The sequence below is a fragment of the Prenolepis imparis genome, unplaced genomic scaffold, assembly GCF_030444845.1.
Source record: "Prenolepis imparis isolate NDT839.2.m4 unplaced genomic scaffold, iyPreImpa1.0 SCAF_1, whole genome shotgun sequence".
Taxonomy (NCBI): domain Eukaryota; kingdom Metazoa; phylum Arthropoda; class Insecta; order Hymenoptera; family Formicidae; genus Prenolepis; species Prenolepis imparis.
The window spans coordinates 2945968-2966211 of record NW_028141159.1 but is presented as its reverse complement, the minus strand read 5'-3'; the positions used below and the strand labels follow the sequence as shown (position 1 = coordinate 2966211).

Here is a 20244-nt window from a genome sequence, read left to right as displayed (position 1 = left end):
TCATACAAACTTTGGAACAAATCTCGACCTTCGGAAACTACTGGCCGCACGCTGGCAAAATGTGCGAGCGACTCTCGAGATGGAACAAGATCGTTTAATATACATGAAACAACGGTCGAGTATATGAAATTGTAATAATAACATAACAAGAATTATAAGAATTATGATAGAATTATGATGGAATAAAGATAAATATTTAACAAATGTCATTTACAATTAGTTAAATTTACTACAGGTGTTACTTGAGAATAGTGCAGATTTGTAAAGTTCAATTCTTTTACAATCAGTATCGAGTATTTCAGCGAAAAAGCAAATTGCAAATGATGTAAAAATACAATAATTGATATTATTGATGCATATATCTATTTTATACATTTTGCATCTCTCCTTAAATGCATTGGACTGCGATTGTCTCAGGGATAACAAAAAAGTTTCTCGAGGACAACTCGCGACCTTTCCTAACTGAACTCGGAACTCGGAAGCCTCGGGAGTTAAGGATACACAGAAGCAAGTTGAATTCGTGGGAAGACACGAAGGGAAGACCAGAAGAAGCAAGTTCGTGGTTGGCTGAGCGGAGTGGCACGAGGAGGTAGATGTGAACAAGCACGGCAGGGTCGAGGCGGCGGAGGAGGAGTGGGGAATAGGTCGATACGGTAAACTATTGTCTGGCGGGTGAAGTGCTCATGAGAACCGAGCGGAAGAGACGGAGACGACTTCGGCTTCTCGCGCAGTCACCAATTTCACACGAAATGCGAAGATGTGGCGTCACTTGACGCGATTAAGAAATCTGCATATCTCTATGTCCACGTGACCTTCCGTTGTTGTTGATCGATATACCCTCCTTACTTGATGACAATCCTGTCGTACGCAAACTAAGAGACTGACTAACGATATTTTATGTGACAAGTATCGATAAATAATTTATCAATAATTAAGATGACTTACTGTACAAAATTGCTAGATTTACTGCAGTAATAGCATTTTTTTGTTTTGAATATTATATTATTATTACATTTTCATGCTTTTAGATTTCATATAATTGCATTTTATCGTTAATTTTTTTTATTATTATTTTATCTTCTTATCATCTACCCTGTTCATATTATACTTGATATATTCGCCATTGCATTAATTTTATACAATTTTATAGCCAACTTCTGGTCATTCAGCTTTTCTTTGTCATTATAATAACGAAGGTAAAACGAGGGGTAAACCGCTGAGGGCATTGCGGTGTACAGATTTGGGGATATAGTGGGCATTAGTGGGCATTGGTGTACATTAATGGGCATTACTAGCCGGGTTTTATTAGCTATTAATTAACGTCATTATTATTTTTTTAGAACAGAAATAGTTTTGTTCGAGCTTTTCGTCCAATGCGCTTCATAAATAATATATTTTTTATACTTGAAATTTAGAGAAATTTTCATGTTTATTATAAGCGGTTAGGGTTAGGTTAGGGTTAGGTTAGGCATTATTACGCATTACTAGGGCACAGTAATGCCCAATAATTGGGCATTAGTAGGCATTGGTGTACACAATTTTGGTCAGCGGTTTACCCCTCGAGGTAAAATATATAGATTGTTGGATCGTTGCAATAAGTTTATAAAAAAACTGGATGCAAAAGCGACTATTTTTTCAAACAGATTTATATGAAATACATAAATTATATAAACTTCCCAAAAAAGTTAGAGAGGAAACCCTTGTTCCTTTCTAAAAAAGGCATGTTAAGTCGATTCTCGCAAGTATTGTTGTCTCTTTTCCGCGATGCTGATTGACTGTCTCGATTCGTTGCGTTATATTCCTAGCATCGAGAAGCTGTCATCGCGAGAGTTAGCAGTTTGATAGTTTAAACAAAATAAAATTAAATAAAATAATATGTTTTAAATAATATATTTTAATACTTTAAATTCAATTAATATTTTTGACAGTTATCAGCTGATGTCTGTCAAAAAATATTAATCCGCAGATAAAGTATTATAACATATTATATTACTTACAAAATATTATTATTTTAATTATAATATGTTGCAAATAATATAATATGTTATAATATGATATATACTTTTTCCGCGATTAATATTTTTTGACAGAAATCAGCTGATAACTATCAAAAATATTAATCAAATTTAAAGTATTAAAACATATTATTTAAAGCATATTATTATTTTATTTAATTCTATTTTAAATAAACTGTCAAACTGCTAACCCTCGCGATGACAGCCTCTCGATGAGAGGCTGTCCAAAATAAAATTAAATAAAATAATAATGTTTTAAATAATATGTTATAATATTTAAAACTCGGTTAATATTTTTGACAGTTATCAACTGATAATTGTCAAGAATATTAATCAAGTTTAAAGTATTATAACAAATTTAAAACATTAATAATATTTTATTTAATTTTATTGTGGACTAACTGTTAAACTGCTAAACCTCGCGATAAGCGATGACAGCCTCTTGATATTATGAATATAACGCACAACGCGTATCGAGATAGTTGATCAGCATCGCGGAAAAGAGGCACCAATATTTCGAGACTTTATAAATATATATATATATATATATATATATATATATATATATATGTATTAAAATATTTAATATAATTTTCACAAATACATTATCTTGAAATTTTTTAAAATAATTCAACACTCACCAATTTGATGTGCGGAATTGTAGACAATGTGAATCTGTAAAATATAAACGTATAAATATTATATAAAACAATTATTAAAATATTTAAGTCATTTATAATATTTCAAATTATTTTTTGAAATATTAAAATTAATTTGAAAATTTAAATATTCATTTTAATGTTTCAAAAAATGATTATATATATATGCGCATAGTTAACTTTTGTTTACTTTAAGATATTAAAAAACTACATGATTTGCAAAGAAATATTTTTAAAAGAAAGATAGAAATAAAAAATTTATATACGTATGTCAAGTCGAAAAATTTCTATGTTCCAATAAATAAAAATTTTTCAAAAGTTCTGATAATCAGGCTTCGACCATTAATAGTTATTGATAGAACTAAAAAAAAAATCAAAACCGTAAAGCTCTACCTGTTATAGTTTCCGAGATATCGATTTTTTAAATTAATATACAGTTTTACGAAACATTTAAAAAATCACGAAATCTTGTCGAAAATCTGGAGTTTTGAATTGTACACGATAAAACAAGAAAAAAAGTGAAACCTGCATAGCTCTACCTGTTATAGTTTCCGAGATATCGATTTTTTTTCTTCATCGAAACAGAAATTTTTCGACGTATGTCAAGTCGAAAAATTTCTGTTCCAATAAATAAAAATTTTTTAAAAGTTTTAATAGTTTTGTTGACAATTTTGGGTAGCACCTCACGAGTTCTACCAATAACTATTAATGCTCGAAGCGCTAAAATTGATATATAAAAAGTTATCGCAAATTTTCGTATGACAGGTCGAAAAATTTCTATGTCCGACGTAAAAGTGAATTAATTTTAAAAAATCGATATCTCGGAAACTATATAACAGGTAGAGCTATGCGGTTTTGATTTTTTTTTCTAGTTCTATCAATTATCAATAACTATTAATGCTCGAAGCGCTAGAATTGATATATATAAAAAGTTGAATCGCGGAAATGAACGAGTAATTATTATAATTTTGCAAGTAATAAATAATAAACGAAATAAGTTATAAATCTACTTACGTCAAGGTTGCTCCGTTGTTGCCCGATGCCACCCCGGGCCTGCTCCTCGTAGAAGCTTCGAAACACATGCACTCGCGTTACTTTTTTTCGTTCGCGACGCGCGGCCACGCTCGGATTTTAACTATCACAATCTTCGACGCGTTTCGGTAAAACGCGAGAAACGCGAGAGCTATTCGCGCACGACCGATGCTCCATTTTCACGTCGCCGCTGTTTTCAAGGCTAACTTCTCGAAGAGCCTCATCGAACGAAGATGGCGACTTTTCTCGCGACGCACTAAAAGTCGCCGATATTCCAAAATTGGCGCTACACTCGCACTATAATACAGTTTCACATCGTTCGTAATCACCGGTCGCGCGCTTCATCGCCGGGCCACAAAAGTACGGGTATTAATTAGGATCATTACGCCGTTAATTATCGTATAAATCCGATCGCGTCCCGTGAATCGACATCACGATCACAATCGCACGCGCGAAATTGATCTCGTCGGCCGTGAATCTCACATAACGGTTCGTTTATTACTGGTCAGTGGTCAGTGCCAGTTCCGGGACGCGCGACCCGTCTCGACAAGATGGCCAAGTGGAATGGAGGGGGTCGCCCGGGCCGAGCTCGCACGTACGCCGCTACCCCCTCCCCTCCCGCCGCCACCAAAACGACTTCGACCTTGGCGTATTGCGCGTCTCGAAATTGCGACTAGAAAACGACTACATTACGCGAGATTTCCGGCCGACGAGATCAATTTCGTACGTACGATCGCGATCACGATGTCAGTACACGCGACGCGATCGTATTTATACGATAATTAACGGCGTAAAGACACTAATTAATACTCGTACTTTCGTAGACCGGCGATGAGCGTGCGAACCGTTGAACACGAACAACTCAAAAGTGCAGTAGAGGGCAGCATCCTACTCCTCTAGATCGTGTTCGGAAATATAGTCATCAAAATGCAACATTCGACCGACCAATCAGAGACCGAGAATCTCTTTGTCCTGATTGGTCAATCGAGCTCTTCGCGCTAGATGAATATATTTCCGAACACAATCTAGAATGCTGCCCTCTTATACACTTCACATCGTTCATAATCAACGGTCGCGCGCTTCATCGTCGGTTCACGAAAGTACGAGTATTAATTAGTGTTTTCACGTTAATTATCGTATAAATCCGATCGCGTCGCGTGTACTGATATCGCGATTGCGATTGCGCGCACGAAATTGATGTCGTCGGCCGAGAATCTTGCATACGTTTACTCGTGCCAGTCTGTGCCAGTTGCGGAACGTGCAACACGTCGCGACAAGGGGTGCTTTCCAATTAGTGACACAAATTAACACAAGTCGACACAAGCGTCATTCTGTCTTTTTTCAACATTCAGGAATAATAAAAGTTAGAATGATACTTGTGTCGCTAATAGGAAAGCAGCCAAGGGCTGCGGTCGAGAATACACGAATGCTTTGAAACATCATTCTATCTTTATTCTTCTGGAATGTAGAACAAAGATAGAATGATGTTTCAAAGCATTCGTAGCGTATTCTCGACCGCAGCCAAGATCGCCAAGGTTGGAGTGGTGGGGGTTGCCTGTCTCGCCGAGCTCGCACGTACCCCCTCCATTCCGACTTGGCCATCTTGTCGGGATGTGTTGCGCGTCCCGTAACTGGCATTGACCAGTAATAAACCAACTGTAACGCGATATTCCCGGCCGACGACATCAATTTCGTGCGTGCAATCGCAATCGCGATATCAGTACACGGGACGCGATCGGATTTATACGATAATTAACGACGTAAAGACACTAATTAATACTCGTACTTTCGTGGCCCGTGGATGAAGCGCTCGACCGTTGATTACGAACGATGTGAAAATGTATTATAGTGTGAATGTAGCGCCATTTCGTGGAATATCGGCGACTCCTGACCTAACTTGAGTGCGTCGCGGGGGAGTCGCCGCATCTCATCGTCGTTCGACAAGGCCCTCCGAGAAGTTGGCCTTGAAAAAAGCGGCGACGCGAAAATGGAGCATCGGTCGTGCGCGAATAAGCTCTCGCGTTTTGCCGAAACGCGTCGAAAATTGTGATAGTTAAAACCCGGGCGTCGCTGCTCGTCGCGAACGAAATAAAGTAACGCGAGTGTAAAGTGTTTCGAAGCTGTGCTTCTACGAGAACATTTCCCGACGCAGAGGTTTCCCTACTGGTGCCGGCGAAATGTGAGTCGAATTATTTATATCATTATTTATTGATTGTAGAAAAATATGCTGCGCGTCCCGTAACTGGCAGTGCCAATATAACATATTATTTTAATTTTTATAACATATTCAGAAATCAGCTGATTAAGGAATTAATTTGCTAATTAATTATTAAAATAATAATATATTAAAATAATTAAAATACTAATATGTTTTAAATAATATGTCACAATTCTTTAAACTCGATTAATATTTTTGAGTTATCAGCTGATTTCTGTCAAAAAATATTAATCGCAGATAGGTCATTATAACATATTATTTACAACATATTACTATATTTTACATTTTATAACATATTTTTATTTTAAAATTTAATTAACAAATTAACACCTTATTAATATTTTTTGTCAGAAATCAGCTGACTAAGTAGTTAATTTGCTAATTAATTTTTAAAATAATAATATGTTATAAAAATTGAAATAATAATATGTTTTAAATAGAGAGAATGTTATAGTACTTTAAACTCGATTAATATTTTTTGATAGAAATTAGCTGATAACTGTCAAAAATGTTAATCGAGTTTAAAGAATTATAACATATTATTTAAAACATATTATTATTTTAATTTGTATAACATTTTTATTTTAAAATTTAATTAACAAATTAACACTTTATTAATATTCGTTGTCAGAAATCAGCTGATTAAGGAGTTAATTTGCTAATTAATTTTTAAAATAGTAATATGTTATAAAGATTAAAATAATAATATGTTTTAAAAAATATATCATAATTCTTTAGACTCGATTAATATTTTTGACAGTTATCAGCTAATTTCTGTCAAAAAATATTAGTCGCAGATACGGCATTATAACATATTATTTACAACATATTACTATTTTACATTTTATATAACATCTTATTATTTTGAAAATTAATTAGCAAATTAACGCTTTAATCAGCTGATATCTGTCAAAAAATATTAATAAAGCATTAATTTGCTAATTAAATTTTAAAATAATAAGACGTTATAAAATGTAATATAGTAATATGTTGTAAATAATATGTTATAATACCGTATCTGCGATTAATATTTTTTAATAGAAATCAGCTGATAACTGTCAAAAATACTAATCGGGTTAGAAGAATTATGACATATTATTTAAAACATATTATTATTTTATTTTTTATAACATATTATTATTTTACAATTTAATTAGCAAGTTTTTGCTCTATTAATATATTTTGACAAAAATCAGCTGATTAAAGCGTTAATTTGCAAATTAATTTTTAAAATAATGTTATAAAAATTAAAATAATATGTTTTAAATAATATTTTTTCATATTTTTAACAGTTATCAGCTGATTTCTGTCAAATAATATCGATTGATCAAGAATAAAATAATATAACATATTGTTCACAACATATTACTATTTTAATTTTTTACCATCTTATTATTTCAAAATTTAATTAGCAAATTAATGCTTTAATCTTTAATCAGCTGATTTCTGTGAAAAAATATTAATCGAGTCTATACAAACATATGATATATTATTTATTTTAAAATATCATTCTTTTTAACATAAGACCGAAGAATGGCGCGTGCTTGTATTATTCTAGTATTAAATATTTATTATGTTATTAATTTATTAATATGTTTAATAAAATAAATACTTGGATTTACGATCTGACAAAATTTTACTTGACGGAAAATTGTTCCACCACCGATGCGATATACATATTTTATTTGTGCATAATATAACACAATCACTCGTTAATTTGTTGGCATTGTTTATATAACGCCCTTATTTGTAGACTTCTGTGAACTTGGCACATCATACTTGAAAATTTAAAAGTTTTTTTAGAGTTCTGGCATTCTTTCGAATAGTTCTAGAGTTCTACGTAAATATTTTAAATAATTCTGATGATTAAATACAAAAAAAATCGAATTTGAAAACATGGTGCGTCAAGCAGCGCACCATATCATAAAAATAAATGATTTCTTCGAAGTTCTAGTTAGTTTTATAACAGTTCTACAGTTCTATGTTAATTATACCAATACTTCTAGCAATTAATATAAAAAATCAATTTTGAAAAACTCAGTGCCCAAATTGTAATTCGTATATAAGAAAAGTAACAGTTCCGATCGGATCATACGAATTCTAACGCAAATATATATTGCGATATATTCTTTCTAATATTACATCGTTAAATAACATGATAAGTGAAATAATATTTCAAATATTATTTCTCGATTTTCTAATGCGTGTATAAAAGGAGTTCGAAACAAGCAGGTGGCCTTGTACAAAAAATAGGCGAAATCGCAGTTCGCGGAAGCGAGCTCGCTGAGCTTATCGCGGATAGACGCACGTGCATTTCGAGGTGAGGAGCGTCAAAACGTGTACGAAAACAGGAAAATAAGTAAACGCTTCTTACCTAAAACACGTATAAAACGCAACCAAATTAAAATACTACGTAAATATTATATTAAATATTTATACAAAAATTAATATATTTTTATATATATCGAGGGATGTCTCACTCTCGCAATACATGTACATTTTTTCTGGAATTACGCATTACTTCGCATTGATTTACAAGCATAAAACAATAATAACCCAGGCAAGATTACTTAAAAATTACTTAAAAATAATGTTGTTATGTTTTTTTATATAATATATATTTTATTAAATATTATAATTTATGTGAAATTATTAATATTTGATATTTAATACAAATTTCTTTTATATAAACTTGAACACACACAAACTACAAATAAAATTAGATTAGATATGAACAAATTAAATATCAAATATTAATGATTTCATAAATTATAATATTTAATAAAATATATAATAAAAAAACATCATAACACACATCATTTTTACTTTTTAAGTAATCTTGTCTCGGTTATTATTGTTTTATGCTTGTAAATCAATGCGAAGTAATACGTAATTTCAGATAAAATGTACATGTATTGCGAGAGACACCTCTCGATATATATAAAAATATATTAATTTTATAGTATTTTTATTTGGTTGCGTTTTATACGTGTTTTGGGCAAGAAGCGTTTATTTATTTTCCTGTTCGTACACGTTTTGACGCTCCTCGCCTCGAAATGCACACGTGTGTCTATCCGCGATAAGCTCAGCTCGCTTCCGCGAACTGCGATTTCGTCTATTTTTTGTAAGGCCACCTGCTTGTTTCGAACTCCTTTTATACACGCATTAGAAAATCGAGAAATAATATTTCAAATATTATTTCACTTGTCATGTTATTTAACGATGTAATATTAGAAAGAATATCGCAATATATTTGCGTTAGAATTCGTATGATCCGATCGGAACTGTTACTTTTCTTATATACGAATTACAATTTGGGCACTCTGAGTTTCAAAATTGATTTTTTATATTAATTGTTAGAAGTATTGGTATAATTAACATAGAACTGTAGAACTATTATAAAATTAACTAGAACTTCGAAGAAATAATTTACTTTTATGATATATAGTGCGCTGCGTGAACTTGACGCATCATGTTTCAAATTCGATTTTTTTTTAATCATTAATCATAATTTTTATTTAGCATCAGAACTTTTAAAATACTTACGTAGAACTCTAGAACTATTCAAAAGAATGCCAGAACTCTAAAAAAATTTTTAGATTTTTAGGTATGATGTGCCAAGTTCACAAGAGTTATTTGTATAGACAATATTTATTTTTATTTAAAAATCATAACTTAGATGTGATAAGACAAATAATGATACTGATTATATTTTCTCTTATACATTTATACTCGTTCATATTCGATAGATCAAATCTGCACCACATAAGCATCTAAAAGCCGCAAATAACCACATGACTATATTATACAATTAAAAAATTTATATTTTCATGTTAAAAACGATCCCCGTTAAAATTTTTGTGTTAAATATTTAACACATTCATGTGTTAATTTAAAATATTGCTGTTATGTTAATTAAACTCAAATGTTAAATGTTGTTTATTTTATGTTGAAATATTAACACAATATTCCAGTCACCATTTAACATATCCGTATTATGTTAAATTAAATATACAAAAATATCTGTGGGCCGTTTGGGACATGTGATATTTGTTAAATTTAACACTTTTCAACTATGTACAATGGAAGATGAGACGACAGTATATGTATATCTTAACTTCCAATCAACTTCAAATTTTTTAATTATGTATAATCTATTTTTAATGATTATTTAGAATCTACTTATTTCATTCAAAAAATATTTCTTCAATTTTTAAATAATTTGTATATAAAAATTATAATGATATAAATAATTTTATTATATTTTATAATAATTATTAAATATAATTATATTAATTTTATAATTATGAAAGCTATTATCGAAATATTATATTGCAACATAAAAATAATCGCGAACGAAATCAATGGACAATCGCACACATACAGTCGTAATAAATGTAAAATATAAATTCACTCACCGAATCGACCACACACCGGTATTGTTGCATTCCTCTGCAGAGGATCCTGTAAGCATAATTATCGAAAATGTAAAATATCAATTTCAAATAACCGAATAGATGATAAAGGGAAAACTAAAATATATAATAATTTATTTAGATAATTCATAATTTTTATTTCCATAATTTAATTCACTGAGAATGCGAGATGAATGCCAAAGTTTAACAATTATTATAGCGAGCAATGATATATTAAATTACAAATTCGTGAACAAATTAAGCAAATACAATTCGTTGCACGAATATATGATAAATGAATTTTACTCACCAGCATCGCCATCGCCTTCTCTCACTCCAGCATCCTTGTCTTCTCTCGGACAAACACTTTAACACGATGCACTCGCCCGTTGATATTCACGATACTTTCGATACTTTTATTGCACTCGCGATGCGTTTTAAACAAGTAAATGCGAAAACCGACCGTAACTTTATTCAATCTTTCGGCGACGAATTCAATTGAGGCGATCGAATAATCCACGATCAATTAACGCGAAACGATAATATCCGTTTACACTTTTTACGACACATTTATGGCAGCCGCGACGCACTTCTGCCTTCTGCCCTGTAAATCACAATAAAATATTAATCAAAATATAATAGTCAAGAACACTCACGTTACAATAAACGGAAAATTCAAATCGAGCAAATTCACGTCGCTGTTTTATTATCGCAGGTCATAACCTCTCTTTTTATCACCATAGGGAAGCTTATTGTTAATAAATCTAATAACTATTAATTATTTCATAAGATGTATGAGATATTGGACAACTATGTAATCACTACTTTGCTCGATTGACGCGATTTCGTGAAGAGAAACCTGAGAAACACGCGCGAGCGACAATCCTTGGACGACGAATTGTCACGAAGAGAAGACAGAGAGAGACTGACTGACAATGAGATAAGCGCGCGATGTGAAATACGATGAGCGATGAAAGCGCGAGGGTGAGGGGCTTTAAAACAAAAAACGAGCGCGCTGCCCGGCACGATTCCGGGAATCGAAATTTCCAAGGGAGAGATAAGAATTTGTTGGCTATTGCGCGCGAGGGGAATTAGCTTTCTATCTCTCTAGAAAATGATCTTTCTAGAAAACTTTCTTTTCAGGAACGACAATTGTTATACAACGCGCGTACGCTTGTGTATAGTAATAATTAATAATAAATTATAATGCTCTGAATTTATATATTACTAATAAATTATATTGCAAATTATATTGCAGAATATATGCAATAATTACAATGATAGATTCTGTTTCTTTTCGACATTCACGAGATGCTCGTTTGCATTGGATTAATTAAATCTGTATCACAAACGTTAATAAATAATTGCACGTGGTCAAAGACGAGATCTTTTGATATAATCTAAATTTCCTGTGGAATAAAATCCCGCCTCAGCTAATTGCTTCTTAGAGTAATATTTCGTTTGAGACCATGATGCAAAACTTTGAAGATGAGCTTGATAAAAGCGATATTTTTAAGATGCTTACTACACAAAAAGCAGTAACGTAAGAATATTATTAAGAATAATAATGCTTTCATATTTTGTTTGTTTTTCGTAATTTGCAACAACATAAAAAAAACTGCCAGTAAATAATTTATTCATTTGTTCCACAGTATATAAATATTTGCAGAATAAGAATTATAGTGTTTTATTATCGCTATGTCAGAATGTTTAAAATTTTATGTAAAAAAAAAGAGTAAAATTTCCCACAAACCATCAATGTATACGGCGCTGTAAGTCTACTGCATTATAATAAATTCCTTCGCTATTTGTTTTTCTTTTCGGAATATATATATATATATATGTATATATATATATATATATGTATATATCAAGAAGAATGCTGCAGGAATTTTTTGTCACAAAGAGACAAAATGTTTATGTTTCGTAATACATGGATTTGGAGATTGCACATATTGAGCTATTTCTATAGTTGCTTATAATTGCTTAAATACTTTTTCTGTCCGCATAATTAAAAAAATTAAAATATAATGCGAACTAGTTCTATAATGCAAAATAGTTCAGTTTTGTATGCAAGTTAAATTTTCAATTAAGAATGTCATGTTTCTCAATTTTATTTTTTATTTATCTTGTTCCTAAAATCAGCTTTTTGTTAACCAACAGCTATCAAGCTATCAATAACAGTTCCGTATATTGACATAAAAATTGATCGAATAAACATTATAAATTATAAAACATTTGTAATATAAATTTATCGTAAAAGTATGAATTAAAATAATGAATCAGAGTGTATTCAATTAGTTTCAATAGTTTAAAATTATTTTAATTATAATCTATTTACTGCATGGTTGCTCCGCCGTTGCCCGATGCTTCCCCGGGCCTTCTTTTCCTCCGTCACTTTTATTCGTATTTATAGCCTCTTTTCGGCACTTACACAGCATCCGCTCGCGCATTAATTAGCAAAATAAAATAATCGCACGACAATTTGAACGACACTCCCGATGTAAATACGTTAATCGCATATACGCGACTCTATACGGCACTTCCGATTTTAATCGCGTAGTGATACTTTATGCGGAATTCCTGACATTAATCTTGACCTTTCATACTTGAGCATTCCCGCTTTTAATCGTACGCATATTTTATGCGTTTTTGTTAATTAATTATATACGACGCATATTTGAGAGAACAACACGCGACAATTATAATTATACGAAGGTTGATCCGCTGGGTGCGACGCACGAAATTCACGGGAAGTCGTAGTGATGCCAACTGTCTAATTAGAAATTATCAGTCTTTCGCGATTAATCGATCATTGAAAAGATCGATTAACATAGAGCGCTTTACTCGACGTGACAAAAGGTTTGTTCGCGTCGCGTGCCCCAAGCATGCCCCAAAATGCTTCTTCTCACTTCAATGCGCTTTAATGGAGCGCATTAGAGTGAGAAGAAGCATGTTGGGGCATGCTTGGGGCACGCGACGCGAACAAACCTTAGTGCATCGAACAATATTTTGATCGACCAATCAGACGAAAGAAACATTTTCCTTTTGCTTCAGAGCGGTTTACTTTTAATCGAGACAGAAACATTTTTTTCTTGTCCCGATTAAAAAAAAAATATTGTTAGGTGCATTTGTGACGCCGAGTAAGGGCCACCGCACAAGCTTTTCCATAACGCGTTACGTTATGTTAAATACTGAAAATAATTACGTTAATTACGTTACGATTTTCTTTGTGCGTTGATTAGAGTTTAAGATTACGTATACGAGTTTAAAGTCAGTACTTAACATAACGTGTTACGGAAAAGCTTGTGCGGTGGCCCTTAAGCGCTCTATGTAAATCGATCTTTTCAATGATCGATTAATCGCGAAAGATTGATAATTTCTAATTAGACAGTTGGCATCACTACGACTTCCCGCGTGAGTTTCGTGCGTCGTGTTACGTGAATCGTAGTTTCGTATAATCATAGTTATCGCGTGCTGTTTTCTCAAATATGCGTCGCATGTAATTAACAAAAAAGTTTTATTTTCAAATTTTACTAGACACCCTGAATTAGACAGTTGGCACCACTACGACTTACCGCGTGAATTTCGTGCGTCGCGTCGCGCGGATCGTAGTTTCGTACAATCATAACTTTCGCGTGCTGTTCTCTCAAATATGCGTCGCATTAACAAAAAAAGTGTCGCGCACAAAATATGCGTACGATTAAAATCGCGAATGCCGTATAAAAAGTTACGTACGATTGACGTCGGGAGTTCCGTACAAATAAGTGTCGCATGCGAGCGATGAACAGGTGAGGTTACTAATGGTGCAATATATATCTCAATATTTATTAATTACGTAGCATAAAATTTCCGCGTTTATTTAATCTGGATCTGTTTAAACATATATTTTATATAATTTATTCGACGTAATGATTAATCGCGAAAAACTATAATCTCTATAATAATTTTAACAGTTGGTATCACTACAGCGACTTCCGCGTACTTCGAGAGTTGGCTATTTAGAGTTGGCATCATTGCGGCGACATCTCGCGTAAGTTTCGTGCGTCGCGCCCCGCGGATCGTAGATCGTAGCTTCGTATAATTGTAATTGTCGCGTGCTGTTCTCTCAAATAAGCGTCGTATATATAATTAACATAAGCGCATAAAACATGCGTACGACTAAATGCGGGAGTGCCCAAGTATGAAAAGTCAAGTACGATTAATGTCAGGAGTTGTGCACAAAAAGTATCGCGCGATTGAAATCGGAAGTGCCGTATAGAGATTATAGAGTCGCGTACGATTAACGTATTTACGTGTCCGGAGTGTCGTTCAAATTGTCGTGCGATTATTTTATTTTGCTGATTAATGCGCGCGCGTGATTGTATTTTCGCGAGCATGTGCTGTGTAAGTGCCAAAAAGATGCTACGAGTATGAACAAAAAGTTGGAGGAAGAAGAGGCCCGGGGAGGCATCGGGCAACGGCGGAGCAACCATGTGGTAAGGTTATATTTGAGACAAATGTATATATGATATTATATAAATATATATAAATATATAAATAAATTATATTCATACATATATATTATATAAATATATAAATAAATTATATTCATACGTAAATAAATTATATAAATATATATCAATAAATATATAATTTAGTTACATATATAATTTATATAATTATATATATATAGTTTCATTGCGCATTATTGACTTTTTCAAATATTAATTATTTTGAAAACTATATTTCGTATACATATAATTTGTGTTTTTATATGTTATAGATCAACCCTTTGTACCATAGAGCTCCACTGCTGCTAGTCGTATCGGTGAGTGTATTGCATATATACATATACATATAACATTATCTGTAGATATATGTAGATTAATCACCCGAATTAACTAGAGCGCAATTTCGAAAAAGGAGTTAAGAAATTATACATTAACTTTATATAAAAAAAGATTTAAGAAATTTTATGTTGACTTTTTTATTAAAACAATTAAATACATAATTTTCTTAAAAAAAAAAAAAAAAAAAAAAAAAAAATTAGAAAGTATATGACAAGCAAATAAAAGTGTTAAATATTTTCGTTTTTTTGGTTCATGTACATTTACATATTCATGAATACGATTAAAACTTTCTGGCGATTATTTCTGTGTTATATATTGTGTGTGTGAAATATACAAATATTGTGCTATTATGAAATGGCTCACTCTAGAAACAAAATAATTTCGCACATGTTTGGCCCCGAAAAATTTGCAAAAACATAATACAATATTTAAATAGTTTAATGTTTCGATATTTTTCTAACATAATTTATTGAAATCGAAGTTTGCTTCAACTAAATATGAAGTTTTTGTATAATTTTAGAATTTATTTTCGATCTAGAGAATATTTATCTTATTGTTAGTTATCGAGAGCTCCACATTTACGAAAAAGATAAAATTGTCAAATATTTTAGTTTGTGATAATTTGCAACATTTGCCATAATTTTTGTAAGAAATAAATCCGTGATCGTAATTTTTTGATATACCTATATCTATCATGCGCAGATCAGAGATTCTTCTTTTTCTAATGAAGAATTATAATTATATATATTAATATATAATTTGCAGATGAAGTTATTATTAACAAAAACCGAATTTTATTGAACAGATTAGTCAGAATTTTGTCTTATCTTTTTATCGTTAACGATAAAATAATGTATGCATCTTTGTTTTGAGTAACACTTAAATGCTATTTTCACTTTTTTTATTTTGTTACCGATTTTACCTTTTACGAATATATATCAGCATTTCTTTATGGTTGATAAGCCAAGTCTTTTACTAAATCGTCCAGAGTGTTGCTCTTCTTTATAATATCAAATTTATAAAAATAATTGCTCAATCTCGGAGTAGTAAAAAAAGAGTAATGTCGAATTTGTTTTAAACTATTGAAACTATTGAACACACAATTCATTATTTAACGTTTATTAACATTGTCCCGTTTAATTGTCGTATCATATATTTCAATACTAATCTTTTCAATTTCAATTTTATTTTAATTCCTGTATGCGTTTAATTAATTCTAAACTGATATATACAAGGTATCAATAAAGGTATCGATAATAATCGCCGCAAACTCGTTTTTAGTACACCGCACAATTTTTTACATAATTATATAAAATTTAGTCGACAAGTGGAATTGTATAAATATTAAAATCGTTATTTAAAAAAGAGAATAGAGATGGCAAGGGTTTTCTTAGCATATATATTAATGTATATTAATTAATCCGCGATAAATTATCGTTTGCCAATTATCATAATTATTTTCTTCTCATGGTTTAATTGAAAAATCGTGGTTTGGGAGATGCATGTGATCCGCATGGCACGTGCATTTCACGATTTACGATGGAATTTTCTGACCTAAATAATACACGTGGAATCGATCTATATAATCCGCGCGGAGTCATCGAGCGATGACCAATGATCCAAAGCCGTTCGATTCTCAATCCAATAGAAAAGTCGAAATTTATTTCACTCGCAAAACATCTCGTTTCATTGGTGAAACAACGCGTCTTATTGGCGTTTCGAATTTCCTTCTTTCTATCCTTTTCATTCCTCGTCGCGTCTCATTCTTTTTCATTCGAGTCCACGCGGACTTGAGCTCGAGCCACTTTTTCTCGCGTCCTTCTCTATTCCCTTTCTCCTGTCTTTCTCGCACTTATCTTATCTCTTAGTCCTTATATGGCACGCTCGGCGAGCGAGCACCGGCTCGGCCTCGGTTCTTCGATAGGTAAACAAAAACTGAAACTAGATATGCCGAATACTTTTTTCACAATTTTCAGTGGTTTTAGGTATCGCACATCGCATCTCGAGGTTTGAAACTACATGTTGAGCTGTCATCGAGTTTCTTATTGCGGATTTTTGGCTTTTAGTTACTCGTACAAATTTTTTTCGTATGTACTATACACGCGAATATATCGTCGGTGTAGTTTCGAGCATTTTTTACGAATGTAGGAAATAAATGTATACACATCTTTTAATGTATCAAATCTTTTACTAAATCATCTCCAAAGTGTTGCTCTTTTTTATATCAAATTTATAAAAATAATTGCTCAATCTCGGAGTAGCCAAAAAAGAATAATGTCGATTTTTTGTCATTGAAACTATTGAATACACAATTCATTATTTTAATTCATACTTTTACGATAAATTTATATTACGAATGTTTTATAATTTATAATGTTTATTTGATCAATTTTTATGTCAATATGGAATTGTTGTTGATAGTTTAATCGCACGCAGTTAGTTAACAAAAAGTTGATTTCAGAAACAAGATAAATAAAAAATAAAATTGAAACATAATATTCTTAATTGAAAATTTAACTTGCATACAAAACTGAATTATTTCGCATAGAACTAGTTCGCATTACATTATACTTGCGCATTAATTTTTTTAATTGTGCGGACAGAAAAAGTATTTAAGCAATTATAAGCAACTATAGAAATAGCTCAATACGTGCAATCTTGAAATCCATATATTACGAAACACAAACATTTTGTCTCTTTGTGACAAAAAAATCCCTGCGGATATTCTTCTTGATATATATATTTCGAAATTATATATTCCGATAAGAAAAACAAATAAAAACGAAGAAATTTACTATAATGCAGTAGGTAGTCTTACAGCGTCGTATGCGCATTAATGTTTTGTGAGAAATTTTACTCTTTTTTTACATAAAATTTTAAACATTCTTACATATAGCGATAATAAAACACTAATTCTTCTTCTGCAGATATTTATATACTGTGGAACAAATGAATACATTACTTACTAGCAATTTTTTTTATGTTGTTGCAAATTACGAAAAACAAACGAAATATGAAAGTCTTTGAGACCTCAGTATTGTTCTATACGTTACTGCATTCCGTGTAGTATAAGCATCCTAAAAATATCGCTTTTATCAAGCTCATCTTCAGTTTTGCATCATGATCTCGAACGAAATGTTACCCTAAGAAGCAATTAGCGGAGGCGGGATTTTATTCCACAGGAAATTTAGATCAGATATGTTGTTTTTATTGCGACTTATGTTTGATAGATTTGGACGACAGCGATTCCTGCACTGAAAAAAAAAATTTGTTAACTTGACTAAACCTTTCAACTAAATATTATTTTGTTAATTGAACATATAGAAATATTTAAATTAAATATAACATATTAAATTTAACAAAACGTATATTTGACTCAAGTACTAATATATGTTCAATTAACAAAATAATAATTTAGTTGAAAGGTTTAGTCAAGTTAACAAATCTTTTTTTTCAGTGTGGGAAAAGCATTATTTTTGGAGTCGTAAATGCTTTTATATACTCGAAAGGTGAATTTCTATATTAACGGTTCATCACCTCCGATTTGCTTCAAAATTTACAGGAAGCTTCTTTTTGATCTATAAAGATATATGATGTTTTTAAGCCGGGCAAAAACAATATGTCTTTAGAAAAAAACGCCACTTGACGATTTTTCCCAAAGACAACATATTGTTTGCCCGGCTTGAGAAAATCATATATCTTAATTGTAAACTAAAAAGAAGCTTCATGTATAAATTAGAAAATAGAAAGGCTATTCGAGCCATACGCGGATGTCGGTGCGTCGATTCCAACGAAAATTAATTTTTCGTTGAAATTAACTAATTGTGCACGGGGCACGCTTCATGTAAATTGTGAAGCAAATGGGAAGTGATGACGTTAATATAGAAATTTATCTAAAAATTTTATGTAAAATAAATTTATATTATGTAAATTAATTTTCAATTATACATATAAGTAATATATTATAAATTAAAAATATAAATTATATAATATTTTATAAATTAATTTGATAAAATTTTATAAAATTGATTTATAATTTTCTAATTGCACAAATTAATAAAATAATCCACGTTTTCGGCGGCCGACAAGCACTCTCGTTATTCGCGCAAGCTCGGTTTGCATCGACGAAGAAATCAAAGCGTTTCCCGCGCGAGAATCGCCGTCAATGACAAAGCTCTCGCCTTAACCGCGATAGTAACACGCGGCTGCTCCAGCCGGATTCTCGTGGGCGAATGCGGGTCTAAACTGCGATCCCGCAGTGTACATAGGGGTGGTTTGGCATGCGGCGATGCGCGACAATACTACAACGACCGTGTGTTTGTCGATTGTCACCGGGGGGATCGAGAGGTAAACACAATTTTGCCCCACTACCTTAATCATCGCTCGTCGTGCGTGCGTGCGTGCGTGCGTGCGAGGAGGACCAACGCATACATACAGACCCCAACGTTCATATACACTTTAGCTATTATAACAAACGCGAAATCACGAGGAAACTTAACTTTTATTTTACAAGCGAGAGATAGGATTTCGTAGTAAATCGTACTATTGATTTGACGTATTATAAACATTAATTGACTTGAATTAATTATACACCCTGATAAAGTTATGTTGCATACGATTCTTTATGTATGCATTAATCATTTTTGTATATTTTATTTTTATTAAATATCACATAATGGATATCATAATTAAATCAAAGTGCCCCAAAATTATAATTATATGCTAAGGAGAACCCGCTGAAAGGAATACAAAACGATATAGAACGAGATGTAAGCACGACGCTCTTTGGTCGAAAAAAATAAATCTTTACCTCATAAGGCTTGTAAAATGGAGAGGACTTCGAATAATCTTGCTTTTCGCATAACTTTGTTGGCAATTAAAATTAAAAATACCCGAGCTGTGTGACAAATAATTATAAAACGGAATGTCTTTGTGACAAAATTTGACTTTAGAATGAGCGCGTTTGACCGCTGCCAAAAGTAATCTGTTCTAATATGCATCTATTATTTTCTAATTTCATATTCGCTAACGAAATCGTGAGAACTTGTGTAAGTGCAGAGCGCTACGTAGCGA

The 20244-nt window shown here is 31.9% G+C and overlaps 2 long non-coding RNA genes across 2 annotated transcripts in view; one reads left to right on the top strand and one right to left on the bottom strand.

Annotated features, from left to right (window-relative positions):
- Positions 1 to 259: 259 nt before the first annotated feature.
- LOC145942306 (uncharacterized) lies at positions 260 to 11247 on the bottom strand. Its single transcript, XR_014426347.1, has 4 exons — positions 10650 to 11247; positions 10343 to 10388; positions 2657 to 2690; positions 260 to 884 (listed from the first exon to the last, which is right to left on the bottom strand). It is a non-coding gene; the product is annotated as an uncharacterized LOC145942306 (long non-coding RNA).
- Positions 11248 to 13959: 2712 nt separating this feature from the next.
- LOC145942252 (uncharacterized) overlaps positions 13960 to 20244 on the top strand; it is a 96002-nt gene continuing 89717 nt past the window's right edge. The window contains exons 1-3 of the long non-coding RNA XR_014426341.1: positions 13960 to 14130; positions 14296 to 14817; positions 15105 to 15149. This is a non-coding gene — a long non-coding RNA (uncharacterized LOC145942252). The remainder of the gene's footprint in view (positions 14131 to 14295; positions 14818 to 15104; positions 15150 to 20244) is intronic.